We start from the raw sequence: 13366 nt of genomic DNA, 5'->3' as shown, positions 1-13366 counted from the left end.
CCCCCGCCCCCCCTCCGAGCACCATGCCGCCCAAAGTCCCGCCCCCCCTCCGAGCACCGTGCCGCCGAATAAAAAAATAAATAAATAAATAAAAAATCAAGCACCGCCCTGCCCCAAGGTGCCACCCCAAGCACGTGCTTGGTCGGCTGGTGCTTGGCCCTGACTTTTACATATGTATTCTTTCATACAATTCTGGGCCTCAGGCCCTTTTGAAAATGTGGCTTTAAACATAATGGGTGAAATCCATGCCAGCTGTAACTTCTTTGGCTTCATCTGGGATAAATTTGGCCTTATGCACTGAAAGGAGGAAATATGTGCATGAAAGAGAGAAATGTCCTAACCCAATTCGCATCTTCACTCCCTAGAATGTCCAGAATATCTCCCTTGGATTACATCATTTTCTACTCTAGCCTCGCTGGCCCTAGATAACAGCAGTCCAAATCACTCTGGGAAAGTGCAAGTTCCTCTGATGTGAGCCATGTTCATTTTTGGGGAGCACATAACGAGTGAAGCCAAACTCAGCAGCATGCATTTTTCTATTCACAGGATATTCAGATGTCTAGCTCCTGCCCAGAGCCCCAGTGTGATCTACAGATTGGAGGAAGGTAAGCACCCTGTGATGGGTTTCCCACCCTTCAGGGTGCTGCTTGGAACTCAGGTACCACTGAGCCCACCTGACCCACTAGCCTGGGCTCCCTTTTCACCTTGTAATGCTGTGACAAGCTGCAGACACGCTCCTGGTCTCTCACTTTCACCAGCACATGTACAGTTAGGGACACACCCAGCTGCAGATGCTACACACACACATGCTAAAATCAGCTTTGCATGGGAAGGCTCAGTTAAGGCATCTCCCAGTTCCTAAGGCATATGCCCTCCTCTGGAGTGTAAACCCAAACATATACTGTCTTGTGCTGCAAAACGAACTGTACAGCATAAGTTCATGAAATTCACCCCCTCCCTCAATGTGGAGGAAGATACGCAACAGCTTTTTGCCCCCCAGTTAGGACTTCCACACACTGGGTTTTTAGACAAAACAAAACCAAGTTTATTAACTACAAAATATAGATTTGTAAGTGATTATGAGGGATAGCAAACAGATCAAAGCAGATTACCTAGCAAATAAAGAAAAACTCAAACTAAGCTTAATGTACTAGAGAAATTGAATATGAGTAGCAAATTCTTACCTTAATAGTTGATTTATTTGCAGAGATTTTTGAGAGCAAGCTGCACTTGCTTGCAGTTTAAAACTATAGGTATTCCTTTCACAGACTGGAAATCCCTCTAGCTTGGGTTCAGCCCTTCTCCCCCAGATCAGTCCTTGTTCCTCAGATGTTTCCAAGCAAAATAGCTTTTGCATATGGTGCGAACCTTTTGTCTCCAGGCTTAGCTGGTTCCTGTGCCTTTCAGTGGAAAAAACACTGGTACTCCTGAAAGTCTAGTATCAGGCGACTTGGTCACATGTCCCTGTAGGGTCACCACAGCCATGACTCAGACTGTTGTAGCATCCTCAGGAAGTCTCCCCAGTGGGAGATTAGCATCTTCTAAGAGCTATTTTTCTCCCTAATGGCCCTTCCCAGCCAGCCATCTAGACTGATTGCATTCTGTTTAGTGGGAGTTCCCCAGGTGTAAACACATTTGTAATAGATTCTTAGACAATATTCCTAACTTCAGATATCAAAATGATCCATGCATAAAAATAGGATAATCATATTCAGTAAATCATAATCTTTTTAATGATATCTCACATGTCTTATGTTGCACAAAATACATCACAGTTATGCCATAATCATATATCATAATATTATTGTGAAGAATATGTGGTGTAATGCCACACACCCCTCTACTTATCTTATCCAGAGGGCCCTATCTGGTAGGTGTGCTCAGATGGTACTTGCCAGATTGGGTCCTTTTAAAAGGCTGTCATGTGGTGCTGCCCACCTTATAACTTTTAGTTCAGTGGTTAGAGCACTCACCTGGTCTGCAGGACACCCACATTCTGTCCCCTGTGTCTGAAAGGGGGAGAGGGTCTCCCACACATTCTGTAATGACTGAGATATGGGATATTTGGATGTGGGGTGCTCTCAATCTCACCTTTTGAAGCTGTTCCACTTTGTTTAAATAATGAATCCTTGCCTAGTGTGCTCCCTTTTGTGGATCCCATTCTAAAATGCCTATCTTTCCCTATGATTGTATAAGGAGCCTAGGTGCCTAACTTAGGCTTTGTGGATAGAAGAGTTCTTGCTGTGACTTTGTTTAAGGTACCTGGATCTGATGCTAAGAACTCAGAGAGCTGTGCGCCCACCTCAGCTCTGAGAGCACCAACTGCGGAAAATGTACTTCATGATTAGCTTTGTGATTTTTTTTTCTCAGCGTGACAAGACACATCACACCTAGATTTTTTGTTGGCACATTTGCCAAGGATGAAACAGTCAGTCATTCTGAATCAGGTTGTAATGGGCTGTCCAGCCCACACAAAGCAAAACAGATTAAATTAGGCCAATTACTTGGCAAACTGCATCTGGGAGGCGCTTTAGAGGTTTAAAGGACAAGCACTATGTGACGACAGAGCCCAGCTGGGAAGGAGCACATTAGGCCTGTATAAAGGGAAGAATTGAGAACAGAAAAGGGCTGCAGGGGGAGTAGTCTGCAGTCACTCCCGGGGAGAAGGGAGGGGTGTTTGGGGCTACTGACTGCATCAAGAAGTCAAAGAGGGAAGTAGCCTATAGTTACTGTGTGGGCTGGTGAATCCAGGAGGAGGTAGAGGAACGAGTAGGAGGAGTCCAGGGAAATAGCAACAGGATCTGGGAGCAAGCAAACTATAGCTACTAGTCATATGGTCCCTGAAATGGAACCCAGAATAGTGGATGGGCCTGCTGGGAAAGTGGCACAGGACTTAGCCTTGGACTGGAAGACTGTCTGGAATGCAATAGACAGCTGATTCAGTGGGACTTTGATACCCCAGAAGGACAGGACTTACAGTGACTTTGGAAAAGGGCTGAGGCATGAAGAGAGAGCACTGAGATTCCTGGAGAGTGAGGGAAGACATGGTGTGAGCAATTGTCAGAAGGGGGTTCATCAGACCTGAATGGAATTAATCCCCAGACATGGTCCCAAGGAGGAGTCCTAACAGCGAGTAAACCCTATGACACAAATTTAAAAAATAACAGCTCATATGCCTGACTTAAACTAGAAACTTCTTCTTTTTTGCTGGTGTCATAAACAGATAGTTAAGGGTTAATGCCTCTTTTACCTATAAAGGGTTGAAAAGTTCACCTAGCTTAGCTGACACCTGACCAGAGGAACCAATGGGGGGATAAGATGGTTCAAAAGGAAGGAGGGAAGTTTCCTTTGTTTAGTTCCAGTTTGGCCAGAGTGGAAAAGATCAAAGAATCAGCCTCTTATCAGAGTAGTGAGTATTGGAAAAGGAATAGGTTTATGTTTATTTTCTTTTGTAACTTGTCTTGGGCATTGGGGAATAATCAAATTGGGTCATTTTTGTGTAACTAAGTTTTTGCCAGGGGAACATCCTCTGTGTTTTGAATCTGTTGTCTGTGAGATCAGCTGGTATGCTATCTCCCAGAAGGTTTTATTTTACCTTTCTTTTCTTTAATTAAAAGTCTTCTTTTTAAGAACCTGATTGATTTTTTCCCCTTGTTTTAAGATCCAAGGGGGTTGGATCTGGACTCACCAGAAATTGATGGGGGAAAGGAGGTGGGATGGTTAAATTCTCCTTGAGTTAAGATCCAAGGGTTTGGATCGGTGTTCACCAGGAAATTGATGAAGAAGTCTCTCAAGGCTACAGAGGGAAAGGAGTTAGAACTTGGGAATGGTGGCAGCAAAACCAGATCTAAACTGGTAATTCAGTTTAGGGGTTCACATGCAGGTCCCCATATCTGTACTCTAAAGTCCAGAGTGGGGGTGAAACCTATGACAGCTGGTATTTAGGTCTGCAAAGTATAGGATCTGTGAATTACTATCAAGCATTAGTGCACTGATTTAATGTAATTTTTAACAATTATGCTCTTTCATTTATTGGGAAAGAGAAAATAATAGTCTCCTAATGTGCAATTGCTTTACAGGCATCTGTTACAATTTACTGAAGGGTATTGATGCAAAGTTACAGAAAGCTTTCCATCTCAGAAAGATCTGACTGGCCATCACAGGGCATCAAATCTTATTCTGGAATTTTCCCTCCCTACCTTTCAGTTCTTCTTCTTTGTATTACTGTAGTGCCTAGGAGCCCTAATCATGAACCAAGGTCCTATTGTGCTGGGTCCTGTATAAACACAGAACAAAACATCAATCCTAGAGAGCTTTGAAATTAAGTAAAAGATAAGAGACAACAAGTGCATATACACAAACCGATGAGGGAGTACAGAGAAACAATGATATAATAGTCATGTCAGATTGTTTGTTCTGCTTCTGAGTAGGTACAGTCCTTGCCTCCTCTTTGTTCCATAAAGCACTGAGCCCACTGTGGGTGCTTAATCATTCATTATTATTTTGTCTTTTGTTCTTCTTCCCTCCTATTGTTTACCTCCATGTTGTGTTTTGACTTAAGCTGGATTGAAAGAAGTATCTTTGGAACCATCTCTTCTAATATTGTTGTAAGTGCCTGATGGGGCCCCAACTGGGAACAAAGACTCTAGGTCAGTGGTTCCCAAACTTGTTCCACCGCTTGTGCAGGGAAAGCCCCTGGTGGGCCGGGCCGGTTTGTTTACCTGCTGCGTCCGCAGGTTCGGCCGATCGTGGCTCCCAGTGGCTGCAGTTCGCTGCTCCAGGCCAATGGGAGCTTTTGGAAGCAGCGGCCAGTATGTCCCTCGGCCCACGCCACTTCCAGCAACTCCCATTGGCCTGGAGCAGCAAACCACAGCCACTGGAGCCGCGATCGGCCAAACCTGTGGACGCGGCAGGTAAACAAACCGGCTCGGCCCGCCAGGGGCTTTCCCTGAACAAGCGGCGGAACAAGTTTGGGAACCACTGCTCTAGGTGCTACCAGAATACAAATGGGGATGGGGCTCATTAATTTGGCACTCTTTTCCCAAAACTTTTGACCCAATTCAGATGTGGTATATAACAGTATGCATCTTATTTTTAAGCACGTGTGCTTCCATAGACAGTCTCTAAATAAAGACTTTGTAAGTTGCCACTTTTCTCCGTTTATATCTCAAAGAGGATATTGCTGCTGAGCTATTAAATTCTGTAGCTTTCCCCAAAATAAGGAAAGAATAGTTTTTAGAGTAGAACAAATCTAGAATAGCACTTTCAGTACTAAATTTATAATAGGTATTCAGCAAGGGACTTTCATCTGCATACAAATCATTTTAATAAATACATTAAAAAAACTCATTGGTTTGTGTACTCCTGGACCTCCTTTTTATTTTAGTTTTGTACCATGTATACAGATAAATCCACTTGTCATGTAGAAGCATTTTGGGGGTATTATTAAATACTATTTTGGCTCTTATCTGCTGTAAAATTCATTAAGCCTCATATCAAATTATATGAAGAAGATGCAGAGATGAACTGAGTATCTCTAGTGTTATATCAAAAACCAAACAGACTCCTAAACTGAATTCAAAGTAAAGGCATCCAAAGAAACAGCTAAGTATCAATAATGCCAAAATATTATAGCAGTGTTAAATAGGAAATGTTGTAAGTAGATGCAAGACTTAATACTGAAAACAAGGGTTGGCTTCTCCCTCCAAATCTGGCTGTTGGAAGAGCTGGATGGATCTTTCAACAGAAGAGGGGAGAAGGCCAGTAGTTGGATTCCATTCACATGCAGGGCCTACTGTGCGACATGATGTGGGATAATTATCCCCCAAGGAAAGGTAGACAATATTTCTGCCACTGTCCACTGTTGGGATTTTTATCTCAGATGGTCAGATTCAGTTTGCACTGGAGGCTGTATAGGAAAGGAATTGCCCTACCAGATCAGATCAGTAGCCCATTGAATGCAATATTGTGTCTCTGCCAGTGGCCAGTATCAGATATTTCTGAGTAAGGTGAGAGAATACTTGCAATAAGGCAATTATGGAATAACCAATATCTAAGGATAGTATCTTCCTAACCATGTACTAGTTTCTGTAAAACTTTACTTTAAAATATTTATTTGACCCTGTGGTATCAAGATAAGTAAATGAAAGCTAAACTTTATATCAGTTGCTATTCAGGATTAATTTTCTATTTAGTTTTTCCTGTCAGTGAGTAAGCAATAGTCTAACAGAACAAGGCTGGACAGAACTGACTGAATTTTAATGTACAAGAATTAATATGTTAACCAGGATCTTTTTTTTAAAGCAGATTTATTGTAGTCATGATGAGACATTGGAGCTGCCTTTGGCTCTCACCTACAAATTTCACATTTGTATTATTCCATTGACTTAAGTGGAGTTACTTCACCTGTGAGAATCAGGATTGAGACAAGAGTCAGGTTGACTTAATTTCAGGAGAGTTCTCCAACAATTATTAAGCAACAATACTTGAAGACAGCCTGAATATGTTAAAATGTATCTTCATATAGGGCTAGATTATTAGTTTGTGATTGAGCCTGTAGTGTAGGTTTCTGCACTGTTTTGAGGATTATAGAGCCAAACTGGAGGTAGATTGTGATCAATCTCCTTCTCATTCACTCCAGTATAGATGTTTAAAAAATGTTTTATTTTATGTGAAAAGTTTGAAGAAAGAGAAATGGCTTCCATCAAATTTTAGATGAGTTTTTTCAGGTTTTCATAGTAAAACCAAATATTGATTTTTTGTAAATGCTTTTGACAACTTGAAAAATGTTGATGGAAAATTTTCATTTAATCAAAGACGTTTTCATCAAAAAATGACAGTGAAATATTTTCAGCCATCTCTGCTTTCTGCTTCTCTAAAGAGAGAGTAAACTGTGACAGATCTATTATTTGCTCCAGGATAAAATGCCTGACATAGAATAGAATGAGTCTGAGCTCCTCACCTTCTTCCATGCTATCCTGCCCACCTGCATGATGCGGCATGCTGCTCTGCAGGCACTGCTTCCTCTGCACTCAGGAAGAGAGCAACTTAACCCCTTCTTATTCCTCGTGCTGACATGACCAGGACACAATCAGGGCCATAGCTGTTACTTAACCTGAAAGAAACCAGAAAAATAGACATTCAGAAACCTAAACTTAAGGGCTGTTTGAAGCTGAAATGATTTATAACACATTTTTTCAAGTAATTCATAAAATGTAACCACTGGAAGCCATGTCCTGTATTTTTCTTCATTAGAACTGTAGGATCAGCCTCACGGTTTGCAATATCAGCATAGTCCACTAGTAATAACCATAATATCTATTTCAAGAGCGACAAGGAAAGGGCTATAGAACTTAGGTTTTTTGGAACTCACTTTCAAATGTTCTCTCTATATTCCTCCTCCTTCTGCATACACTTTGCTCATGAATATCAGTGGGAGTTTGGCCAATGACTGAGAATGTGACCTTAATGCTGTCCCTGAGTAGAACTTTGATTCACACCATATACATACCTTAAGATTGTTTTGGAAAATATGTTCATTGTGGGTGCAAAAGAAACCTAGGAAAGTAACTGCTTCAAGTTATCCTCAATGGAAATGGACATATCACTTCATATTTACATTTTTGGTACATATGACACTATATAGAGTCTATTTACATCTTGAGATGGAGAGGCTCTATTAATCAAAGAGATGCACAAAGATAATTTACAGTATATACGAATGCACTTTCCAGCCTTAATAAAATTTCTATTTGTTAATACTGCACTGTGATTATCCTAGGACGACTACTCATATCAGAGTATAAATTATAACCACGTAAACAGTGAATCCAAACCTAGGATGTTGAAACACGGACTTTGCTGACAACTGTCATATTGTCTGGCCATAGTTGGTTGGATCCAACTCCAGTGTCTGTGCACACTTCAGGTAGTTTCATCTACTGTCTAGATTACACACAGTTCTCAAAACTCTCCACATATACAGTGTGAAGAATTATCTGAAGTCTTTCTGACATGAGTCTGTACTTAAGCATATCCGATAGATCTTCTATGATCTGTGAGTTTGCAAATTACCAGACATACTAAACAATAAAAAAAAATCAGGATTCCAGTGACCATCAAGTTCAGTTTACTCTGGAAAAATTACTGTAAATTTGTCACCTTCTTACTCAGCAGATCTGCTCCCTCAGCCAAATCCAAACTGCTTTAGTTCCATTAAAGTCAATGGAACTATGCCAGTTTACAGCAGCTATGGCCTGGTCCCCCAGTCTGTATTTAGAGGATATGAACCTGTGGGAGAGTGAACCAAATACTTTTCTGGCTTGCACACAATCAACAGAATTCCTAACAAAGTTCAATGTAAGAGCCACCCAGTTATATTTTACAGCATAAAAATACAGAAGTAGATAAAAACATAAATACTCTTGCTGGAAATTGCAATGTAAGTGTTTTATTTCTGAGAATTCTGAACAATAACACACAAGAACTCCCAAACCAAGAGAAAACAGGTTGAAGACACAGCTCACCCCACCTTACTTTAAACTATTTTATTCCAGACGGAATGTATGCTGACTGACTTTGCTGACCGAGACCACATGACTTCTCTGAACCCCAAGCCTGTAAGCAGGAAAAATAAATCTTTCACATAGTAATAGCTTATCATTTTAACCAGTTTCCAGTACACCACACACCTATGCAATCTCACTGTCTTCAGCCTGTCCTTTGTGTCCAGTTATACCTGTGCAACTTTAGCAAAGGCTTGTACAGGTGTAACTGGGGACAGCATTTCACCAACAGAATCATTATTGGCAGTGACACACAAGGCAGAAAGAACTCTGCTTGACTTTCAATTCTCAGGCAGCATTTGCCAGGCTATCTGATAGGGTAAGGTGGGGAAATCCTTTCATTTGTAACCTGAGCAAATACGATATGGAGTCACTGAGTCATGGAGCCCGCTGATGCAATTTTTACAAAGTTACTTTTCAGAACAAAGGGATACTTCACAAAATGAGCCTTCCTCCTTCCCCCTCCTCCACCCCCCCGGAAACATAAGCAAGGTACATCATTTCAGCTGACATAATGCATTCCAGAATTTAATTTAATTTTTTATAACTCATATAGGGTAACTACAATGAATCTGGATGGTAAACTTTCACAATAATAGTCTTGGCAGACAGAAGGAAAGGCTTAGTGCAAATATTGAATGGGTTTTGAATAAAAAAAAAAAACAGTGGCCTGCCACTAAATTCAGTCATGTCAGATACATAGACTTCCACAGCATGTTGTGACATTAACTTTAGGAGCTGGTAGAAAGACATTGGATTTGAAATGGAGAAGTTGCACTTCTTTATCCTAGCTGCAAAGTTTATAGAAAATTGACATAATGGGGATAACACAGTTACAAGAGGATCTGTGTTGAACAGTTCTGGAATAGAGGAAGATTCAGAGTACAAGTTTGCTTTGTTCTTTCTTGAGAAATAAGTATGTTTGTTGCAGTGTTCTCAATTGAGTGCCTTGTAACTAAGTATATGGCGTAATCTGATATAGTGGGAAGGCTGTTTCCTGCACATTCTTCCATATGTGAAGTGCTTTCTCCTTGTCACTCCTGCTCCTGACATAATGACTGTTTATCAGTGCCCCATCTATTGATATTTTTTAAACACAGATATCAAGATCTTGGCAAAGACCTCGTGAGATGTTCTCAGCCATGAAGGTTCAATGAAATGGAAAGAAAAACCTGATTTGCTTCCCAGCACAACGAAGGCGCAGTTATTGAATAAAAGTCCCAGCCAGCCTGTTCTGAGATTACTTATAAATTTAAAGTGTCCCTCTGGAGAAAAAAGTTACTTTGTCAAAATGACAACTTAATGGTGCATATGCACTCTGCCGCTATCTTTTCTGTGCTGTTTGTTCAGTTTACTAATCAAAATAAGTTTGGTTGGTTGTACTCCATGCTACAGCTTCCACTTCATTAGTATAAGCCTGCTTTTAGTCTTTCGGCTTCAGACAGCATGAGCAACAATTATGAGCATTGAGCATTCTGTAATCCTCTTATTGACAGGGTGATACTCTGAGGTAGCCCCCTACCTTTTTGTTTAGACCAGTTATTGTGTTCAGTTCTAGTGATTGTCCCACTGCTGGCCCTCAGTGAGATAATGATAATCGTGCTTCTGAGAGTACTTAGTCTGTCACTGTCCTGGGAGTCCCACTGCACCTGCCGCTTCTGGAGAGTGGTGAGTTAAGAGTGATTGCTTATTTGGCAAATGGATGATTCTAAATCAGTTATGGGACAGTGTGTGTCCAACTCTGAGCCTTAGATTGAACTCTGTACAAGGAGACTTCTCCAACACCTTGGGCATCTGTGGGGATGGGAAGACATAATCTTTGTGCTTCTGTTTGTGCAAAGATTCCTTGCTGACAAGGAAACCAGCCTACTGCAAGGGGGAAGATGCAAGAGGGATTTGGCTCTGCCTCTACACTAACCCACACAGAAAATTTGGAGAACCACCTGTGCTTCCTTTGTAGGTAAAATGTCAGATTGAGTCAAGCAAAATGCCTACAGTTGCTGCAACTGGATTGGTGTATCCCTGGACCAACCACAGCACAGGGCTGTTCATAGTCACCCAAGTAGATGTTTTGTGTGGATTCATGTTTCATTCCAAACACTGCATACCATCCTCCTCCAAGTATGAAGCCTTTACATCAGAGTAAGGTGAGACATCTCTGTGGCTCCCATTTCTTGGTAAAGGTTACCCAGCCTTCTACATCTGCCCCCATGGATGTGGAGCCTGTATACCTCTTACAACATTTCATTTTGTAGTTGTGTGCCATTAAGAGTGGAAATCATGTAATGTTTTATTTGCATGCATTAGTTGAACCGTAGGCAGTTGCTACATCTAAAAAGTATTCTAAGAGAAATTCAGTCAGAAAATCAACTTTTCTGGTGAGATGATCTGCTTCTAAAAATAATGCATCACACAAGTGAAAATATTTGTCCAAGTTCTAACTTCTATACATTCAGATAAACAAAACTCATTACACTGTCTGTGTTAGCAACATCTGACGATTCTCAGTATAGCTGAGAGGTGCAGAAGAAAATGAACTAATAAATCACATGGGGAAATCGAGTTTCTTCTCCTGCAATTTTGGAGACATCCTTCCTAGTAGAAACAGTGTGATTCTGATGTCCAAAGATGAGAAGGATTCCGGGCTGCTAGACATGGAGTGTGGACCCCTTGAATAGTACAGAGCTTGGCATCATGAGGGTTCCTCCTCCATGGAGGAGGCATGAGTCCAGAGGATTTATCTCTGGCCAGATCCTCCACCCCATCCCTCTCCTACACAATGGTGGTGTATATATAAAGGTACCGGAAGACACTCCACATTCTGGATGTGGGTATCTTACCTCTACCTTCCATGCATATGTATCCCTCACAGCCATTCATGTATCCATCCTCTGAGCTGGGTACTTAAACCTTCTGCTTATCAATTTTCCCCCAGAAAAGAACTTCCCTATGTCTACACTGTAAATAATGCAAAGTCTCACCTCTAAAATAATTCTTATTCATTGAACGGATTAAGATCTAGTGAATAGGTTTAAGATTCCTAAATGTTGACTGGAAACATATATAACAAACCGTTCTAACACATTTTGCTTAAGAACAGTTTTATGTTCAAAACTGCATATTCCGTATTTTGCATCTATGGCATTAAAGTATATAAATGTTTGTGAAATCACTTAACAGGTTTTTTCCCCAATCTCCAGTAATATTAAGGGGCCTACAGAAGGTACCCATTACCATCACAATGGCTATAACTAAGATGGATAGATTTGACAAAGTTGTTTTGAACCTTTATGTAGTGATAGAGGAAACCAAAGTGAATGTGGTGCTGCCTTTGAGATGACAGAACAGGGAGTAATGGTCTCAAGTTGCAGTGGGGGAGGTTTAGGTTGGATATTAGGAAAAACTTTTTCACTAGGAGGGTGGTTAAGCATTAGAATGGGTTACCTAGGGAGGTGGTGGGATCACCTTCCTTAGATGTTTTTAAGGTCAGGCTTGACAAAGCCCTGACTGGGATGATTTAGTTGGGGATTGGTCCTGCTTTGAGCAGGGGGTTGGACTAGCTGACCTCCTGAGGTCCCATCCAACCCTGATATTCTATGATTCTATGACTGTAAAACTAAGTTTAAAAAATTCCTTTTTTAATATATTTCCCTGGTGGATTGCTTACGGTGACTTTTATATGTATATGGCTGTTGGGTTTGCTTACTGTATGAAAAGTGGCAGTGTTTTTACACAGTCTGAAATGTTGCCAGATAATAAAACGTAAAATAGGGACTTTAAAATAGTTTAGATACTGAACCGTTGGGGGTACCGTAAGGTAACATCTAATCAAATAAATTCCCTCTTCATGACCCCAAAAACTGAGTCAGCTGTTCAGTGCACTGAGAAATTTCCTAGAAAATGAGTGCTTGAAGATGGACTGAGACAATAATCAACGACTTTAGTGTAGAGTGTAAGGAGCGAAAAAACTTTAATCTTTAAATTGTGTTTTACAGTTCAGGCACAGCGCTGAGGGCAGGCTGGTCTAAACAGTATTACCCCAAATGGAGATACAAGAGGCATTATCATGCCTTCTAGAAGTCCTAAAATACTGAGCTGCTATCAGACCACTTGGAGAGGGGGAGCCCTGTATCCCCAGCTGGCCAGTAGTACTGCTTGATGTAGGGAGGGGGAGTAGGCTTCACCCAACCTCCTCCTCCTTACCCCTTTTCAATCTTTTTAGGAAACAAAATACCACCTTGTTCTTGGAGAACCACAAAGGCTAGGCCCTATATAAGGGAAAGTCTCCTTTGGTCCTCACCATTCCACCACCTTGATAATGTAGACTAGTGCAGATAATCATCACTGTCTTATGTAGATTTTCTCTAAGTTGTTCAGATGACAAGGTGTTAAACTACTGGTAGGATCCTGCCAACACTAGTGTTCTTACTATTGATATCACTGTTCACAATGGTGGGAATTTCAGAGTGAAGTCCAGTGTAGATAAACTTCACAGCATGATTATGAACATAGTTACCTGTAGCACAGAGAGGTTATCGTGTGCCTCAGAGCAAATGGCTTGAGGCAGGAGAGGCTCCTTTCCTTGAGTAAAACTCTTCCAACATTAGTTATGAAAACAACTTCATCAAAATGGTAGTTCATGACTTGTGCACTGCCTACTAACTACCTGCAGAATTCTAGATGACCCCAGCATTCAGAACTACCTGATGCTCACCGAACTCTTTAAAGTGGGTGGCCTTTTGCTCAAAATAGAAACAGGTGAGAAATTCTCAGTCAGTTAAGGCTATTGCCCCAAAGTAAAA

Source organism: Trachemys scripta, chromosome 8, assembly GCF_013100865.1.
Source record: "Trachemys scripta elegans isolate TJP31775 chromosome 8, CAS_Tse_1.0, whole genome shotgun sequence".
In the NCBI taxonomy this organism is placed as follows: domain Eukaryota; kingdom Metazoa; phylum Chordata; order Testudines; family Emydidae; genus Trachemys; species Trachemys scripta.
Note: the sequence above shows the minus strand (reverse complement) of the source record.